Source organism: Balaenoptera borealis (genome assembly GCF_965194805.1).
Source record: "Balaenoptera borealis genome assembly, chromosome: 12".
NCBI classification, from domain to species: Eukaryota; Metazoa; Chordata; class Mammalia; order Artiodactyla; family Balaenopteridae; genus Balaenoptera; species Balaenoptera borealis.
Window position 1 is genome coordinate 55,761,800 of NC_138869.1, and position 20,945 is coordinate 55,782,744.

At 38.5% G+C, this 20,945-nt stretch overlaps 2 long non-coding RNA genes across 2 annotated transcripts in view; both read left to right on the forward strand.

Moving 5' to 3' along the window:
* The window catches only part of LOC309608556, a 75,912-nt gene extending 59,291 nt beyond the window's left edge, over nt 1-16,621 (forward strand). Inside the window, exon 2 of the long non-coding RNA XR_014232964.1 lies at nt 16,290-16,621. This is a non-coding gene — a long non-coding RNA (uncharacterized lncRNA). The remainder of the gene's footprint in view (nt 1-16,289) is intronic.
* On the forward strand, nt 441-9,988 carry LOC309608539. The gene is made up of 2 exons (XR_014232938.1): nt 441-1,366; nt 1,408-9,988. It is a non-coding gene; the product is annotated as an uncharacterized lncRNA (long non-coding RNA).
* Nucleotides 16,622-20,945: the final 4,324 nt, after the last annotated feature.

The window sequence follows — 20,945 nt, forward strand, 5'->3', positions numbered from 1 at the left end:
GGTCTTATTTCAGTTTCTCAAACTCTCACTAAGATCTTTCTGTCCTCATATGACCTGAAATACTTCACCCCTTTCTTCATATCTCGGAAGAAATGTCTCCTCCCCAGCACACCGTCTAAAGTAGATTCCCCCCTTGTTAATGTCTAACTCAGCCATTGTTTATTTGCTTCATAACACTTATGCTAACTAGCAAGTTTTTTGTTACTTGATTAATTTTTTTCTGGCTTTCTCACTAGAATGTAAACTTCTTAAGGACAAAAATTGTGTTTATTTTGTATACTGTTAAGTCTCTAGCACTTGGCACTTAGTAGGCAACTCAGTAAATATTTTTGAATGAGTCAATGAGTTTCACTGCTTGCAAAAAAATAAAAAGATTTCTACTATCAAAGTAACACAGCTTTCCCCTCAATAGCAGGTACCCTCATTAAATAGGCATTAGGCCAGTGGAGGGTATATAAGGGTAGGCAACTCATGTTCTGATAATAAACAATTTCAAAATCTCAGCATCTTAACATAATAAACATTTGTTCCTTGCTCATGCAAAGTCTTCTGTGGGACAAGCAACTGTCCAGGGTCGCTGTCCTCCAAGCAGTGTCTCAGTCATTCAGACGAGTTTGATCTTGTAGCTTAACTGTCTTAACATGAGACTCCAATTTCAAACGGGAAGAGGGAATCTGTAGCATCACACAGCAACTGTTCACTGCCTCCGCCCTCTCACTTTCATTACCTTTCATTGTCTAGAACTTCTCACATGGCTCCATCAGACTGGAATGGGATCAGGAAGGGTGGTCTTCTGTATGCCCAGGAGGGAAGGGAGAACTGGATGTTAGGGAGTCCTAGTGATGTTTTCCAAAAATACATTTCACTGTTTCCAAACTCGCTTATGGTAACATTGATTTTCCATCTGTGTAATGAAACTTCATAAAATGTGTTCTTAGAGTGTGTCCGCAGTGTAACGTTTTGGGGAATATTAAATCAATAGATTTTTTCCTCCCTGATAATCCCTGGTTCTGGTGAGCCCATCATTACCCCCACTGATTGAACCAATGGAAATAAACCTCTCTGGATGGACAGAACCCTGCTGAAAACAGCTTTGATTTTCAAAATAGAGCTTTTCAAGTCCATGTTGAGACAGTAGCCTGAAAGTAAGCGCTTGTGATTTTTGGGACGAGCGAAGCCTTGTTGAAGAGAAAAGAAGTTTATCAAAGCCAAGCCCAGAAGACTGTAACAAAGAGTTTTTACAGTAAATGAGAGGGTAAATAGTACAAGGATTTGATGTAAGGAAAGTCCCTACAATGCAAGAAGGAGAAAGCCCTTTTGGGTGCTAAGAGGAAGAGTCTAAGAGAGAGAAAGTGAAGGGCAAAAGGTAAATGAGGTGTCTAAGAGAGAGAAAGTGAAGGGCAAAAGGTAAATGAGGTGTCTTCACTCCCCTACTGCACTCTGTCGGGGTAAACTTAAGGGTGTTGGGGGGCCATGGGGGAGGACCTACAGGAAAGGAGGCAAGGAGTAGAAGAGTTCAAATAGACTTGCTGAAATCGATAACATTAAGGATGGAGAGGACTTCCCTGGCCGTCCAGTGCTTCCACTGCAGGGGGCGAAGGGTTCGATCTCTGGTCGGGGAACTAAGATCCCACTGCCACGTGTCACCTGGGAGACACATCATGTGTATGGAATGGAAAGGGGAATGGTGTGGGGCAGGGCGCTGAGTTTTTTGCAACATATAACATGTTTGAGAACTATTTGTCTCCTTAATCTATTTGCATATTTCTAAAAAATTAAAAATGCAAAAAGAGAAAATTACCCATTTTCCACTTATGGGTGTGTAAATTTTGAGGTCCACATGGCCTCAAATTTTTTTAAGAGAAATAGGGAAACTATTAAGCTTTTTACGTAGAATTATTCCCTGTGCAAGCCCATTCTCATCCCGTATACTAATGTTCGTATTCCCACCAGCTGCCAGTTCTCTAATACCATTCACAGGTATTTAAATAACCTGCCCTTTGCCACCAGTGTCTCTTAGACAGGAGTTGTTTTACTTGGGTAAGATAACTTCTGAGAATAAATATCAGCATTATTTTGAAAGAATTGCTTTACAGAGTAGAAATAAATAATTCTGGACAGCTGTGCGTATTATCTTGTGCATATCTCGACGTTTGAGGGCATGTTTCTCCTATTTTCACCAAAATCCAGTATGTGTTTAAGTAGTATCCAAAGTTGAAGAGGAACTCCCTCACCCTCTCACCCTTGCTTTTGTTAATTTGCTTTTATTTCTTTAGTCTGTTCCCTCAGGCATACACTAGCTCTGTGTTTCAGATTCAGGGAGCAGTAAGTAAATGGTTATTGGTATTTCTTCATATTAAACATACTTGAGTTTCCTTGTAAGAAAATTATGCATGTACACAAACGTGTGATTTCATTTATCTTTACTTATTTAATATTTATGATCATATATTAAAAACCAAACCCTCCCCGTAAGCTTCATGGTACAAAGGAAAGTGTCAATAACATGTGGATGGCCAAACTAAGTTATTCAGCAAGTATCTGTTCAGGTTGCACTGTGTGCCGAGCAAAATTTAAATCAGGAGAATTCTGTAACCAATATATCAATCTATTGTATATATTTACAAAGTTCTTGGTTCCACACTCATAGAAGATAGTTCAGGAGATGGTTTATAGGATGGGGTCTAGGACAGGAGGTAAGCCCTACAATGGTAGCTGTGCAGCAATTAGCCAGACCAGATTAAAACAGGAAGATGAAGGGCTGCAGAAGGAAGGTCCCATAGAGAAAAAAAGAAAGATTAGAGGGGGACTTCCCTGGCGGACCAGTGGTTAAGACTCCACGCTTCCACTGCAGGGGGCACGGGTTCGATCCCTGGTCGGGGATCTAAAATGCTGCATGCCACGCGGTGTGGCCAAAAAAATTAAAAAAGAAAGGTTAGAGGGATTAGATAGAATACCTGATGTGATGGAGCTTTCAGAAAAAACTAAGAGTTATTACAAAGAAGAACAAAAGACTGTGACACTCTAAGAAAAACAAAGGAAATAAAATCATTGTGCATCCCTTGGTGCTTACAGTCATAATAAACACTAATTGTTTAAGATTGCGTCCACCAGGTTTCTTTCTAGGAAAATTCCTATTTTTAAAAATTTTTTATTGAAGTATAGTTGATTTACAATATTTGGTTAGTTTCAGGTGTACAACAAAGTAATTCGGATAGATAGATAGATAGATATTCTTTTTTTCAATTCTTTTCCGTTATACAAGACATTGAATACAGTTATTACAAGACATTGAATATAGTTCCCTGTACTATAGAGAGTAAATCCTTGTTGTTTGAAAAATTACTGTTTTCTCTTTGTAATTAATAAATAATTTGTGGGAATATACTTTGAGACTATATTAATGTGTTGTTCCTCATTAAACTTTTTTTTTTACAAGTTTTAGCATCCTTTGATGATTCTCACCTGACACTATTATTGCTATGATAGTGGCAAAATGGTGATTTTCTAATCCATCATTTCTCCTATATTTATTAGTAGGCATTATTCTATAAGGAAAACTTTTCCTTTCTCTCCTATTTATTAATTTATTTGTTTACATATTTATTTATATCAGCACAGACTCATGGATTTTTATTCAGTAGATTATAATCCACTGCTATCATTATTTTGATGCTCTACCTTGTCCAGGAGTTGGCCAATGGAAGCACCTTTAGGCTGGCTCCTATGTTCTTTTTCTCCCAACATTTTAATTTTGTAAATTTCAAACACAGCATAGAATTTTACAGTGAACACCTACATACCCACCCACTTAGATTCTAACATTAACATTTTACTATCACACATATCTATCTTTATCACACCTCTCTCTATCTAATCATCCCTCTATCCATCCATCCATTAATCTGCCTTACTTTTTTGGATCCATTTCACAGTACATTGCAAACATCAGACAGGAAAAGTAAAATAAGTAACTTGATTGGTGAATAGGTAATATATGGGAGTCAAACGATATTATCTAAATGATATCAACAAATATCATTTAAAGCTGACAAATCAAATAGCATAAGGAAGTAAAGAAAAAGGGGACCAAATAATTTTCTAAAAGGCATTACTATAAAGATAACCATTGAAGCAAAAATATAAACTTTCCTAATACCAAAAGAAAATTTAAAAGAGCAAACAGGCCACACAGGCAAAAACATAATAAAAATAGCAACACAATAAATACAGCACAGAATGTTATAACAAATTGAGATCAAACCTAAGTCATGTAATAAATGTAATTGGGTTTAAATCAACATTGAAAGAAAAAAGACTTTTATATTGAATCAAAAAGGAAAACCGGAATGTGATAGATTGTAAAATTGGCTACAAATTCTTCTCCCTTCATCTATGACTTTGCATTGTGATGTTGTAGATCTTATCATCAAGAACTGGAGTCTGTTTGACCACCCTTAAGTCTGGGTTGTTGATGTAAATTGTTTCAGCCAATGGGGCATTAGCAGTCGTGATGCAAGCCGACACTTCAGCCATCAGAGCTTGTTCCGTCTTGCTGCACTTGAAACCCTGTGATCTCTCTGTACAGACTAGCCTGCTGGATTATGAAAGATGGCCCAGTCATCCCCCTATCCTCAGCCAATAGTCTACTAATTGGCAGACAGGAGAATTAGGCTATTGTAGATCATTCAGCCACCAGCCAACCCCCAGCTGATGTTAGTTACATGAGCAAGCCCATCAGAGTTTTGCTGAGCCAGCCTAGACCACAAATGCCCAACCAACCCACAGAATCATGAGCTAAATAAATGGCTCTTGTTTTAAGCCACTAAGTTTTGTCACAGTTTGTTATGCAGCAAAAGCTAACTGATACCCCAACGTGGCACATATAAGCAGTACACCTAAAACAAAGTGATTCAGAAAGGATAAATAGAGATAGACAGAGATATGCCAGGCACATAGAAACAATAAGAATGCAGAGGTTATCATCTTAATATCAGACAGTTCAAGCCAAAAAGATATAAATATGATTAAGAACACTTCATAATGCTAAAGGATAAAATTGTCCAGAAAAAAAAATGTAACTAAAGCTACAGTTATAGGTTTTTAATATCTATGTGTTGGGTAACCCGAAATATCTATGTATCAACACAGCAACCACCATCACAAAAGAGAAACTACAAGATTAAATTTTGAACTAATAATTTCAAATCTTTTGGCCAAATGTTTGAGTAGCTAAGAGAATTAAAAGGAATATCACTCAGGGATGATGCAAAGAGGATACATCTGGAGGCAAGATAGATGAATAATGTCCTCTCTGAATAATGTGTAATACCTCATTATGAGAGATGTGGCCGTGCAAATTATAGGGCAGTTGAGAAAGTATATATTTTCCACTTTGCAGTTAGGCTGTATTCTCTATGAAAAATAATATTTGTTTTTGGGAGATGATGATTCAACAACCACCTGCAACACCTTTCGTAGAAACAAAAAGAATCTCATCTACAACTCCCGGTAGCAGTGAGTTTGTTCACCTACCTTGTACTTTGCAGGATCTGAATAGTCGAAGTTCCCCACCCTAACTTGGGAGTATGAGAGGACTCCACTGCCCTTACCCACCACACTCCCCCCCCCCCAGGTTATTTGTCTAGCCCTGTGGTTCCAACTTCAGGTAATTTTGCCCCGCGGGGGACATTTAGCAATGAATGGAGACATTTTTGGTTGTCACAACTTGGGGGTTGGGGGGGGTGCTACTGGTGTATAGTGGGTAAAGGCCAGGGATGTTACCTACAATACACAAGACAGTCCTACACAACAAATAGGCATCCTGCCCAAAATGTCAATTGTACTGAGAGTGAGAGTCACTCTTGAGAATCATGCAGTCATGCAGTCAGCCCTCTGTATCTGTGCATTCCCCATCTATGGATTCAACCAATAGTGAACTGAAAATATTTGGAAAAGAACTTCCAGAAAATTCCCAAAAGCAAAACTTGAATTTACCGTGATGGCAACTATTTACATAGCATTTACATTGTATTAGGTATTATAAATAATCTAGAGATGATTTAAAGTATATGATAGGATGTGCATAGGATAGATGTAAATACTACACCATTGTATATAAGGGACTTGAGCATCTGTGGATTTTGATATCCATGGGAGTCCTGCAACCAATATTCCATGGATACCGAGGGACCACTGTACACTGTCTGGTAGACTTTGAGGTCTTCCTACCTCCCGTATACCTTCACCCATTCACCCTTCTCTAAGTATCCTAATCCTCATCTGGGTATCCTCAACTCTCTCTTTGTCCTTTTTTTTCTTTGTCCTTTGTCTTAAACCTTAACGGATAAGGATGTGGCTCAGGCCTTAGATCATTAGTATAATCCCATCCTCAAGCCTCAGTAATTAAAAAAAAAAAAAAAAATGACCCAATTCTAGCTATTGAGGTATGAAAGAGGTTTGCCAGAGGTCTCAGAGAAGGGAATTTCTTTGCTATTTTGAGAGAATTTCTAAAAGTGACCTTTCTTTCCCTAGACGTGGATGAGGAAACATGTTTCTGTATGTCAGAGTTCTTTCTTGTGCGCAATAAAAATGAACTGTGGATAGTTTAAGCAGCAAGAGAATTTATTAAAGGATATCAGGGACTTCACAGACTCTCTGGGAAAGCCAGAGAATTATAGGATACACGGCAGAATATATCCTGTTGCTCCAGGGAAAACACCACTGCTTCCCCACTGAGCGCGACTACCCCGCTAGCAGATGATGTGGGGCCCTTGGGGGGCCTGAACCCCCACCACTGCTGCTTCTGAAGGTAGTACTGTCACCTCTGCCAGAGAGTCTCTGCATGGGTTTTGCAACTTTGTGTCACCAAGAACCCTTGAACATACTGGTAGAGCTACAGGAGAGTCTGGAAAACAATTTCTGAATTTCACATTAGTGAAGTATGGACTCATAAGATGGAGAACCTTCCCGCAACCCCAGGAAAAGTTTCAAAGGTGCCTTGCAGCCATTAAGCATGCATATGTCCACTATACCTTGGAAGTTGTTGACAACCATCTTATGACCTTGATGGAGAATTAGGCTTCGGATGAAATTGACATGCTGGAAGTCGGAGAGGAGAGCTAGAAAGAAACTGGGTCAACGATGATATCACTGAGATGCTGAATCAAACCAGAGCTAAGCCCTCCTTGTGTCTGGGATCTAGGTCCAGGGCCTAGTAAACCCCCATTGTTGTTTAAATTGGATTTTCTGTTACTTACAAATAAATGCATCCAAAACGATATGTAAACAGAAAATAATTGGAAAATATTCCTGAATTCTTAACAATGGAATTACTAGATTACAGGGTATGTGCATTTTAAATTTGGATATATGTTAGTCAATTACCTTCCAAAATTTTACATTAATGTTTATTTCCACTAACAGTTTGTGAGAGTTTCTTCACACCATCACTAACACTACACTTTATCCTACTTTTAAATATTTATTAACCTGTTAGATGAAAAGTAGCATCTCATTATGCTTTTAGTCTTAATATTTAATAAGTAAAATTAAAACTCTTTAAGTGTTTTTTTTTCTTCTGTTAGATACTTATTTTTATCCTTTGTCCATTTTTCTGTTGGATTACTCATCTTTTTCTTTATTGACTTAAAAGTATTCTTTGTTTATTAATAAAATCATTCTTTTGTCATATATTTTGCATTACCATTTTGTCATTTGTCTTTTGGTATACATATCTGTTTTTAACATTGAAATTAAACTGGTGTGTCTATGGCCATACCACCCTGAATGCACCTGATCTCAGAAGCTAAGCAGGGTTGGACCTGGTTAGTTCATGGGTGGGAATATCTGGTGCTGTAGGCTTTAATAATATACATGAAGAACAGGTGTACACAGTACACTATGTGTACTGTATGTTTGTGTCCTTCCATAGTAGACTCAGGAAGAGAGTCCAAAGTCTTAATCTTGCTTATAACTGGCTTTAATAATGAAAGATGGATGAATTCAGTAAAGTTGCAAAATACAAAATCAATATATAAAAATCAGTTGCATTCCTATACACTAACAATGAACTATGGGCTAAGAAAACAATCCCATTTTAGAATAGAATCAAAAACAAATAATTAGTAAATAAATTTAATGAAGGAGATGAAAGCTCTGTACACTAAAAACTATTAAACATTGATAAAAGAAATTTAGGAAGACACAAATAAATGGAAAGATAACTCAGTGTTCATGGGTTAGAAGAATGAATATTGTTAAAATGTCCATACTGCCGAAAGTGAGCTATGCATTCAGTGCAATTCCTATCAAAATTCCAATGGCATTTTTCACAGAAATAGAAAATAGAAATAGAAATAGAAAATCCTAAAATTTGTATGGAACCACAAAAGACCCTGAATAGCTAAACAGTCTTGAGAAAGAAGAACAAAGCTGGAGGTATAACACACTTCCTGATTTCAAACTATATTGCAAAGCTATAGTAATCAAAATATTATGGTATTGGCATAAAAATATAGATCAGTGGAACAGAAAAGAGCCCAGAAATAAGCCCATGCATATATGGTCAATTAATCTGTGACAAAGGAGATGAGAATATACAATAGGGAAAGAATAGTCTTTTCAATAAGTGGTGTTGGGAAAACTGTATATCCACATGCAAAAGAACAAAACTGAATCCATGTTTTACACTGTACACAAACATCAACTCAAAAATGGATTAAAGTCTTGAGTGTAAGACATGAAACTATAAAACTCCTAGAATAAAATGTAGGGAGTAAACTCCTTAACCTTGGTCTTGACAGTGATTTTTTTTTTTTTTTTTGAAATTGACACCTAAAGCAAAGGCAACAAAAGCAAAAGTAAACAAGTAGAGCTACATTATACTAAAAACTTCCACACAGGAAAGGAAACCATCAACCAAATGAAGAGGCAACCTATGGAGTGGGAGAAAATATTTGCAAGCCACTCATCCAATAAGGAATTAATATCCAAAGTATATAAGGAACTCAAACATAAAAATAAATAACCCAATTTTAAAATGGGCAAAGGACCTCAATAGACATTTTTTCCAAAGAAGACATACAAATGGCCAACAGGTGCCTGAAAATATGCTCACTAATCATCAGGAAAATGCAAATCAAAACGACAATGAGATATCACCTCACACTTGTTAGAATGGCCATTGTAAAAAAGACAAGAGATAACAAATGCTGGCAAGAATGTGGAGACAAGAAAACCTTTGTACACTGTTGATGGGAATGTAAACTGGTGCAGCCGCTTAGGAAAACAATATGGAGGTCCCTCAAGAAATTAAAAATAGAACTACCATCAGATCCAGCAATCCTACTTCTGGATATATATATTCAAAGTAAATGAGATCATCATCTCAAAGAGATATCTGTACTCCCATGTTCGTTGCAACATTATTCACAAGAGTCAAGGTATGGAAACAAGCTAAGTTTCTGCTGATGGACGAATGGATAAAGAAAATATGTATAATATATATGAATAATATTCCATTTTATATATAATATAACGTGTGTGTATATATATATATACACTAAGAAAGAAGGTAATACTGCCGTTTGCTACAACATGAATGAATCTGGAGGGCATTTTGCTAAGTGAAATAAGCCAGACAAAAACAAATACCGCATGGTACCACTTACATGTGGAATCTAAAAAAAATTTTAACAAGTGTTGAGCTCATAGAAACAGAGAGTAGAATGGTGGTTGCCAGGAGAGATGGGAACAATGGGGAGAGGTTGGTAAAGGGTACAAACTTTCAGTTATAAGGTGAATAAGGCCTAAGGATCTAATGTGCAGCACGGTGACTGTAGTTAATAATACAGTATTGTATAATTGTAATAGGCCAAGGGAGTAGAACTTAGGTGTTCACCCCCCCAAAAAAGGATGACTGTGTTCATTAACTCGATGGTGAGAAACTTCTCACAGTGTATAGGTACACTTTAAAAATATTACTATTTTGTGCTTCCCTGGTGGTGCAGTGGTTAAGAATCTGCCTGCCATGGGCTTCCCTGGTGGCGCAGTGGTTGAGAATCTGCCTGCCAATGCAGGGGACACGGGTTTGAGCCCTGGTCTGGGAAGATCCCACATGCCGCAGAGCAACTAGGCCCGTGAGCCACAATTACTGAGCCTGCGCATCTGGAGGCTGTGCTCCGCAACAAGAGAGGCCGCGATAGTGAGAGGCCGGTGCACCGTGATGAAGAGTGGCCCCCGCTTGCCGCAACTGGAGAAAGCCCCCGCACAGAAACGAAGACCCAACACAGCCATAAATAAATAAATAAATAAATTTTTTTTTAAAAAAAGAATCTGCCTGCCAATGCAGGGGACACGGGTTCGAGCCCTGGTCCAGGAAGATCCCACATGCCGCGGAGCAACTAAGCCCATGCGCCACAACTACTGAGCCTGTGTTCTAGGGCCCGCGAGCCACAACTGCTGAGCCCGTGTGCCACAACTACTGAAGCCCGCGCGCCTAGAGCCCGTGCTCTGCAACAAGAGAGGCCACCGCCATGAGAAGCCCGTGCACCGCAACGAAGAGTAGCCCCCGCTCCCTGCAACTAGAGAAAGCCCACACGCAGCAATGAAGACCCAATGCAGCCAAAAATAATAAATAAACAAAAAATAAATAAAATTTTTTAAAAATTACAATTTTATTTGTCATTATATTTCAATAAGGCTGGGAAAAAGTGAAAAAATGAGAGATGAAAAATGAAAGACTAAAAGATGGAAAACTGCTGCAGTTCACACAGACCCCAGTCTCTCCTACCTCTGCCCCACAATGTGTCACCATTGAAACACAGAAGATTTGCTATATCAGGATTGTGCACAAGATGGAGCTATTAAAACTTGAGTGCTCTGGTAGTCTGAGGTTACAAACTTGAAGGACTCTTTTTCCTAGGGCACACCTGTGGTGCTAGAGGGAAATTTATAAGGGCTGAGCTAGAAACCTGTTCTCACAACCAGCAATGTTAAGCACAGGTAAGCAGCCCAGGCTTCCCTCTCCTTCGTGGTGAATTTTTCCTGGGTAAGCCTTGGTGTCTTTTGTTGCCATCTCAGGTCAGGGATGCTTCAGTGCATCAGAGGTGATGTATTAACACTGATGCTCCCAAAGAAAGTGGTCAGGATCTCAACTTCCTTCCCAGAAGGCTCCTTAGTCTTTGGTAAAATTTGCTGACCTTTGCCTATCAACCTTCAAACTCCTGTACTAAAGGACATGTTGTGAAGAGCAGCATTTAGATTCCACGTATAAGTGGTACCATGTAGTATTTGTCTTTCTCAGTCTAATTTATTTCATTTAGCATAATGCCCTCAAGGTCCATCCATGTTGTCACAAATGATGGTGAAGTCACAATGTCCAGATAACAACTGCACAACAGTCCTGATTGGGGCAATGTGACAGGCAGATTAACTGTGGTCCTCACCATGGTTCTGCCATTGTAACTTACCTTTTTTTTTAAAATTTATTTTATTTTATATATTTTATTTTGGGCTGTGTTGGGTCTGTTGCTTCGCACGGGCTTTTCTCTAGTTGCGGCGAGCAGGGGCTACTCTTCGTTGCGGTGCACGGGCTTCTCTTTGCGGTGGCTTCTCTTGTTGCGGAGCACAGTCTCTAGGCACACGGGCTTCAGTTGTTGTGGCACGCGAGCTCAGTAGTTGTGGTTCGCGGGCTCTAGAGCACAGGATCAGTAATTGTGGCACACGGGCTTAGTTGCTCCACGGCATGTGGCATCTTCCTGGACCAGGGTTCGAACCCGTGTCCCCTGCATTGGCAGGCAGTTTCTTAGCCACTGCGCCACCAGGGAAGCCCTGTAACTTACTTTTAACTCGATGAGACTTCTAGAGGATCTGCTTCACCAGACAGGGAATAAATCTAAATGTAAAATACAGATCAAGGACCCAGGGAATCTAGCCCAGAAGAAAAACAAAGGGAATTCCAAGACTGACATCAGAAGAAAGTCCTAGGATTATGGTTGTACAGAACACCTGGAGAGCAACCAACAGAGACAAGAAAAAGAGATTTACAGAGGAAACATTTCCCAAAAGATTGGAACTAATACATTTCAAGGCAATTAACATATCCAAGAAAAAAACTGAGAAAGGAAAACAAATAAAGACTTAAGTGTCTGTTAATAGCAGAACTGGTTTATTCAGATCAACCCTACCACCAAAGACAAAACATCTGCATAGAATATTTAAATTAAAGTTCTTAAGGCACTAATGAGCTAACAACATTCTGAAGTAGTGTTACCCAACTAAATGTGGGTCCGCTTGCCCTGGCACAGTAAAGCCAATCTACTGACACAGGGTTGTGGTGAAGGAGAGCATAGCTTTTATTGCAGGGCACCAAGCAAGGAGTCCAGGGCAGCTAGTGCTTAAAAGACCTGAACTCCCCGAAGGCTTTCAGGGGAAGGTTTTTAAAGACAGCGTGGGGTGGGGGATGTGGGGTGTATGATCATCTCATGGACGTTCTTCTGATTGGTTGGTGATGAGGTCACCGGGAGTCAACATCATCAACCTTCTGGTTCCAACCCGTCTGAGGTTTCTGTGCTTGTGGGCAGCATACAGTTCACTTCTTCCACCTGGTCGGGATTTCAGTATCTGCAAAACAGCTCAAAGGACATGGCTCAGAATATTCTCTATAGCCCTTGAGGAGGAACTAGAGGTGCTTGACTTTGTTTAACAGCCAAACTATTATTATTTCGTCTTGTTTGACTGTTTCCCTTTCTTTCTGCATTTTCTCACTTCTCTGATTACATTTATTCTTTGACTAAAGTTTTTTTTACAGACAAAAGGCAGGCGGAAGACATGGTGGGGATGGGGTCCTGTCCTGGGAAGGCCCCATAGGGTCCTGCTCGGTTACAGTAGGATGCAGGAGAGGATGGAATCTGGAAGGTGAACATAGTATTCAGGTTGCTTACATCCTTGGAATTTGCTAGTCTAAAGGGATGGCTGAGTTGTGACACTTTTGAAAGCTTCCCAGAACTAGAGGATACAAATCAGAGTTCAGAGCTCACTGAGGGTGGGGTACCCTGGTAAGCAGTCTCCTGCTTTGGATTAGGATCTCAAAGACTGCACCCTAGAAGTCAGAGTAAATTGACAGTAAACCAGCCTTCACACAGATTGTCACCAGCTTTGAATGATGGGGTGGGCCCCAAATCTAAGGCTTTGAAATCAAATTAAAGTGATCCTAGATTACTAGTGGTCCCAGGAGCCTGGCAGAAGCAAATAGAAATCCTCTCTGGAGAGATATAACATCATCCTGAGTCTTAACTTATTTCTATAACTAATTTTTGAAATACATTGTTCAACACACAATCAAATATAACTAGACACGTGAGGAGCCAAGATAAAATGAACAAGAACCAACAGAAATAACTGACATCAGACACAGCCCTGGAGGCCTCCAAATCTTGGAATTATCAAACACAAATAGTAAAACAAGGGCACTTCCTATGCTAAAGGACGCACAAGCCACGTTGGAAAATTTCAACAGGAAACTGGAAACTATAAATAGTGACATACCACACTTATAAAAGAACCAAGTAGAATTTGACAGGAGAAAAATACTATAACCAAATTTGTTAAGTGAATGAGTTTACGAGCAGATAAACTGGAAGGTATGTTAAAAACCGAATCATAAAGCACTACAACAGTCTGGTGAGGGTTACATTTGCATATATATAATAATATAAACACTGCATGTTGATTTGACCAAATATTATAACTATATTCAGAAAATGAATACCACTAAGGATCCTACAGTTATTAAAAAGAAAACAGTTTATTTTAAACTTATGATAAATTTCAATTTTAGACAAAATAGAAAACTTCCTTGAAAAACACAACTTACCAAAACACACAAGAAATAGGACATTTGAATAGTATTATATGTATTAAAGAAATTGAATTTGCAGTTAAAAACTCCCCCCTCCACACATACAAAACTCCAGCCCCAGATGACAGTAAATTTTTGAAAACATTTAAGGAAGAAATAGCACCAATGTCACACAAACTCTTTCAAAGAATAGAAAATGGGAGAATGTTTACCAATTCAATCTATGCTATCAAAATAACACATAAAAAAAAATCTGACAAAGACATTATAAGAAAGAAAAATTACATGTCAATACCTCTGATGCAAATAAATTTTAAAATTCTTTTAAAATATTTTAAAATTGAATGCAGTGATATATAAAATGGATAATCATCATGGCCAGGTTGGGTTTATTCCAAAAATTCAAAGGTAAAATGATATTCAAAAAAGTATTCAATTAATATATCAAAATTTTGATAGCTCAGTTTTAAGAGTACTGTCTTTTTCAATGATTGATTTAACATTTTTTCCAAATACTTTAATATAAACTTATTGAATATTGACTCCATGCTAATAATAAAAATTAACTTTTTGTAATAAATGAACAAACCAAACAAAAACAAACATGCAGATAAAGAGAACAAAATAGTGGTTACCAGAGGGGGAGGGGTTGGAGAGCGGGCAAAATGGGTAAAGGGGATCAATGGTCTGGTGAAGGATGGAAACTAAATTTTAGGTGGCGAGCATGCTGTAGGGTATACAGAAGCAGAGATAGAATGTTGTACACATGAAACATATAATGTTATAAATCAATATTACCTCAATAAAAAGATAATAAAATAAAATAAAATTTTTTGTAAAGAAAAAAGAAAGAAGATGAAGGATAGTAGGAGAGGAAATGGCACTGTGAGAGAATAAATTTGCATCTACCATAATATGAAGTCGGTAGATAATGTCTAAAGTAGCATGTGCATGTTATTTACAAATAGGTAGAGATGTAAATGCCAGAGGAGACCGCTAAAGGAGTAAAAATTAGTTGCTTCCAGAGAAGAGGAATGAAGAAACTAGGGAGGGATGGAAAAAGGGAAATGCTGTATTTTGTCATAAGCCTTTGTAGTCCTGAAAAGGAAAAACTCAGTTGTTGTTGTCTTTCCTATGTAGGGAAAAACCCAGTTCTTCCCTACTGTGTCTTTCTTCCCTGTGTGTCGCCTTTACCTTCACAGAGAACACTTCACTTCTGACACTTGTGGTCACCAGATGTGTGAGGTTTTTTCCCCACAACAGCAAGCTAGTCTCCAGCACCAGCTGGATGTCCTACAACTTAAGTCTAGCACTATCTACCTGGAGGTAGTGTCAGATCCCACAGATTAAGGGCTCAGTCCCATAAGACTGTTCTTAACCCCCGCACTTCAGACACCAGGGGCAAGCCCAGGTTGTCACCTGTGCTTCGGACCAACTGACTGTAGATTAGAGACTCCTTGGGTTCGATTAATTTGATAGAGCAACTCACAGAACTCAGGGAAACACTTTTACCAGTTTATTAAAGGATATGATAAAAGATACAGATGAACAGCCAGATGAAGAGATATATAGGGCGAGGTCTGGGAGGGTTCGGATCGCAGGGGCTTCTGTCCGCATGGAATTGGGGTATTTCACCCTTCAGGTGCACATGAGTTCACCAACCTGGAAGCTCTCCAAATCCCATACTATCGAGATTTTATGGAGGCTTCCTCATGTAGGCATAATCAATTATACACTCTGTTTTTAGCTATGTTCTCCTCTCTGGGGGATGAGGGGTGTGGCTGGAAATTCCAAGCTTCTAATCCTGGTGACCAGCCCCCATTCAGGAGCCAGCCAGGAGCCCACTCAGAGTCACCTCAATAGAACAAAAGATGCTCCTAGGGCTCTTATCACTTAGGAATTTGCAAGGGTTTTAGGAGCCCTGTGTCAGGACAGGATCAAAGGCAAATAATAAACAAGAGATGCTCCTAGAGTTCTTATCACTTAGGAAATTACAACAGTTTTAGGAGCTGTGTGTCAGGAAGTGGGGGCAGAGGCCAATATATATATTTTCCATTATCTCACAAGTACTATTTGACTTTTCTAAATATGTACATATTACTTCAATAAAACAAAAATTAATTTAAAAAGTAAAAATGGGGCTTCCCTGGTGGCGCAGTGGTTGAGAATCCGCCTGCCAATGCGGGGGACATGGGCTCGAGCCCTGGTCTGGGAAGATCCCACATGCCACGGAGCAACTGGGCCCATGCGCCACAACTACTGAGCCTGCGCATCTGGAGCTTGTGCTCTGCTACAAGAGAGGCCGTGACAGTGAGAGGCCCGCGCACCATGATGAAGAGTGGCCCCTGCTCGCTGCAACTAGAGAAAGCCCTCGCACAGAAACGAAGACCCAACACAGCCAAAAATAAATAAATAAATAAATAAATAGGGGCTTCCCTGGTGGCGCAGTGGTTGAGAATCTGCCTGCTAATGCAGGGGACACGGGTTCGAGCCCTGGTCTGGGAAGATCCCACATGCCACGGAGCGGCTGGGCCCGTGAGCCACAACTACTGAGCCTGCGCATCTGGAGCCTGTGCCCCGCAACGGGAGGGGCCGCGATAGTGAAAGGCCCGCGCACCGCGATGAGGAGTGGCCCCCACTTGCCGTAACTAGAGAAAGCCCTCGCACGAACCGAAGACCCAACACAGCCAAAAATAAATAAATAAATAAATAAATAAATAAATAAATAAATAAATAATAAATAAATAAATAAAATAAATTTTTAAAAAAAAGTAAAAATGAAAAAACCAGAACTGGATGAGATCGTGAGGTAGACAGAGAAAAGAAGAACTCTAATACATGAGCCAGGGCCCTTCCAATGTTTAGAGCTCAGGAAGATGATGAAGAGGAGCCAGCCAAGTAGACAGAAGGAGCAGCCAGAATCACAGGAGAACTTAAGAGAGTGGTGGCCTGGAAACCAAGTGAAGGAAATATTTCAAAAAGAAGGGAATGGTCAAGCATGCCAAGTGCGATTAGTAAGACTGAAAATTGATGAAAAAGAATATATATATATATATTCAAATATATACTTATATATATTATTAATATATATTATATTATTTAATATAATTATAATATATATAATTATCATTATAATTATAATATAATTAATATATAATAATTATTGTATTATAATTGTAACATAATTATAATTATATATATTATATATTATATTATTAATATATGTAATATATATTAATGTATTATTCAAATATATATATATTTGAATCACTTTGCTGTACACCTGAAAGTAACACAACATTGTAAATCGACTGTACTTCATACTTCAATTAAAAAGAAAAGAATGAAAATTGATCATTGAATTTGATACCATCAAGTGTAATCTTCAAGAGCAATTTTGGTGGAGTGAAAGCCTGATCTAAGTGAGTTATACAGAGTATAGTGAGGATGAAAAGTAAAAACGGCAAGAACAGCAACTCACTGGTAAGGAAAAGAGGATGGGTATTTGTATGTCAACAGGGAGCTTTGCACATCTAAGTGTGAGTCTGTGTGTATGGTTTCAAATGAAAATATTTGAATGTTGATGGGAATGACCTATTATGTTATAGGACAGGTATGTGATTTACATGCATATATGCCTAAAATAAACTCAAGTTAGACAGCATTAATCATTTAAAATGATCCTGGATTTACTTTGTTAAATTTTAAGATTTTTGCATCTATGTATAGGATAGCTTTGGAAGAATAAGCTAGTTTTCCTAAGAAAATTAGAGAGATATTTATTGTTTTCTGTGTTCAAAAGACACACGAAGGTGTTAAGTTATTCATTAGACTGGCTGGACCAAGTGAAGAAATACAGGTAAGAGAATCCAACAAACTTGGGTCCTACTCCAGCTCTTTCACAGTAAGTGAAATACATAAAGCTGTTTAACACTGGGCAACATTACTTCTTTGAACCTCAATTTCCTTTTCTGTAAAATGGTGTTAATATCTAACTCATATTGTTATTGAGGATTAAATAATTTATATTGTGTTCAGCATGGCACTTAAATATAGCTAAATGTTTAACTACCATTAAATGTAGTTACTATCATTAATGATCATCAGTTATTTTTTTCTTTCATGGTTTTTTCAATTTCTTCTATTAGTTATTGACCTACAAATGTTTTCTACTTCTTGAGTTAGTTTTTGTAGAGAGGTCTTTGGTTTTGTTATCAGGCTGGGAATTTTGAGCTCAATTATAAGCAGCAGTCCAAAAGCTAGCAGAGAGGGATAGAATGAGGCCAAGGATTGAAAGGGGTAATTGATGAACCAAAGTCCACAGGGAGATGGGAGAGGTGAGGCCAAGCACACAGATTTATGCGTCAAACAAAAACGCACATCTACTGAGGCTGGCAGTAAGGGATGGATCGGTGTAATGGATGGTGTTAAATATGGAGGGAGGGAGGAAAAGGAGTTTCATGTTAAGTGAACATTCTAATTATTCAACAAAAAGCCTTTAAATTACATCTTTTGGTCTCAAACACTGTGAAACTGTATGTATTTCTCTAAACTATATTAATGTCACAGCATAGTATTGTACTTCAAAGTACTTACTTGTGATTGATGTAAAAAAACTAAAATGCGGGCCCTTCCTAGAGAAAGTAGTGTGGAAAAATATATAGAAGACCGTACAACACATTGAGAGAAAGTAAAAGCCAAATTCATGAGCAAAAACCAAAGCATTTCAGCAAAGCACATCATCTTCAGGGCGTTTTCATCATATAGAAACAACAGAAGTTCTCTGTAGGAATAGAATCACGATATATATACTATGGTTATGCTATATTTATTGAATAGACAATTTTACTCACAAAAATACTTACAGAATAGACATTGATTGTTTTATTATATTCGGAGTAGTAAAACTAAACAAGCAAGAGAAAGTTTGTTAATTCATATGAGTATATCATGGTTAACGTGGCCACTTCTGAGGTTTCCTCGTGTATAGATTACCAAGCATCAAAATATCACATCTGCTACAAAAAAAAAAAAGACAGATAATAAGAGTGTATCAACTAAATGTTAGCTGGGGAATAATTTCTTGTTATGTGTAAATTATGTTATAGGTCATATGTTATACCTGTTATATAAGAGTATCTTTATCAACTAAACGTTAATTGGGGGTAAGTACTCTCCATGTAAGCTTAAGTTCTTATCAGTTTTACAGTTGTGTGTGGTAAACAAGAAGATGAGCAATTAACCAGTGGAAGGAATGGATAAAAGATGAAGACATTTTGAATAATTGAGAACAACCCCTTTCTTTGCACTTAACAGTAGGACTTTTTTTTTTTTTTTTTAAACTTTGGGTTTATTTATTTATTTCTTTTTATGGCTGTGTTGGGTCTTCGTTTCTGTGCGAGGGCTTTCCCCAGCCGCGGCAAGCAGGGGCCACTCTTCACCGCGGCGCGCGGGCCTCTCACTATCGTGGCCTCTCCTGTTGCGGAGCACAGGCTCCAGACGCGCAGGCTCAGCAGTTGTGGCTCACGGGCCCAGCCGCTTCGCGGCACATGGGATCCTCCCAGACCAGGGCCCGAACCCGTATCCTCCGCACTGGCAGGCAGACTCCCAACCACTGCGCCACCAGGGAAGCCCCAGTAGGACTTTTTTTTTAAACCCAGATTATAAGTATTTGATATGTCTACTCATTTTCCATGTGTAGTGGTAGACTAAATGACATTCAACGCATGTCAAACCTTAAAGCTAATTTTAGAAGAGTGTCCTGTTATAATGGAAAAAGTATAGGATAAGGAGACAGGCAAAACTGGGTTCAAATTCTATCTCAATTACTTACTATCTGGGTGACTTTAAACCGGTTATTTAAGTTGTCCAAGCCTGTTTCCTTAGCTAAAATTTAGGCATCATAATACTTTCCTCACAAGGCTATTTTAAGGACTTAATAAAAATGATAGCTATTATTAAGAGAAGAAAACTGATTTTTAAATTTTGAAAAATTGAAAATCAATTTTCTTAAATTTTCTTTTTTGATATTCTTTCATATTTACTATTAACTGCTTTAAAAATCTTTTTTTTTTTTAATTTTAATTTATTTATTTATTTTTAATTTATGGCTATGTTGGGTCTTCGTTTCTGTGCGAGGGCTTTCTCTAGTTGCGGCAAGTGGGAGCCACTCTTCATCGCTGTGCGTGGGCCTCTCACCATCGCGGCCTCTCTTGTTGCGGAGCACAGGCTCCAGACATGCAGGCTCAGTAGTTGTGGCTCACGGGCCCAGCTGCTCTGCGGCATGTGGGATCCTCCCAGACCAGGGCTCGAACTCGTGTCCCCTGCATTAGCAGGCAGATTCTCAACCACTGCGCCACCAGGGAAGCCCTAAAAATCTTTTTTAAATCCACTAAACCAGACTCCATTTATTACAATTTCTAAAATCTTCAGGTAATTTTTCCTATAAAGTTGGCATATATAACTTCATTATGTACTTCCTATATGTTGATTATTATAGGAAAAAAGTCATTTTTTTCATGGTATCTTTAGCAATAAGAGATAAATTACTTGTTCAAAGCTATATAGCTTGCTAAACTACTTTTGTTATAAGCAATTATCAACTTGTTATTTCTACTGTGGCAAATCATTTTGACCCACTAAACCCCATTTTAAAGCTTCAAATGGATTAATTCTGGCCTCACACACCATACTGAGGTAACTATTGCCGCATGACAAGTTACCCCAAAATTTAGTGGCTTAAAACAATGAACATTGATTATGTTATAGTTCCTACGGGTGGCCAGGCCGAGCCACAATTTTTTTTATGGCTGAGCTTTGGAAGTCCACCTACCATCACTTCTGCCATATTCACAGACCAACCCTGATGCACTATGGGAAGGGGCTACACAAAGGTGGGAATACCTGGAGGTGAACATCACTGGAAGGCCATCTTGGATTCTTGCTATCCCCCCACATACAGGAGTAAATGTTCTGAAGAGGTACTTTTAACAGTGAAACTGTTTCTAAAGGCAGAGTATAAAATAAAAATAAAAATGCTCAACAGTTTATTGAATAGATAAAGATTCACTCTTACAACCTAAAG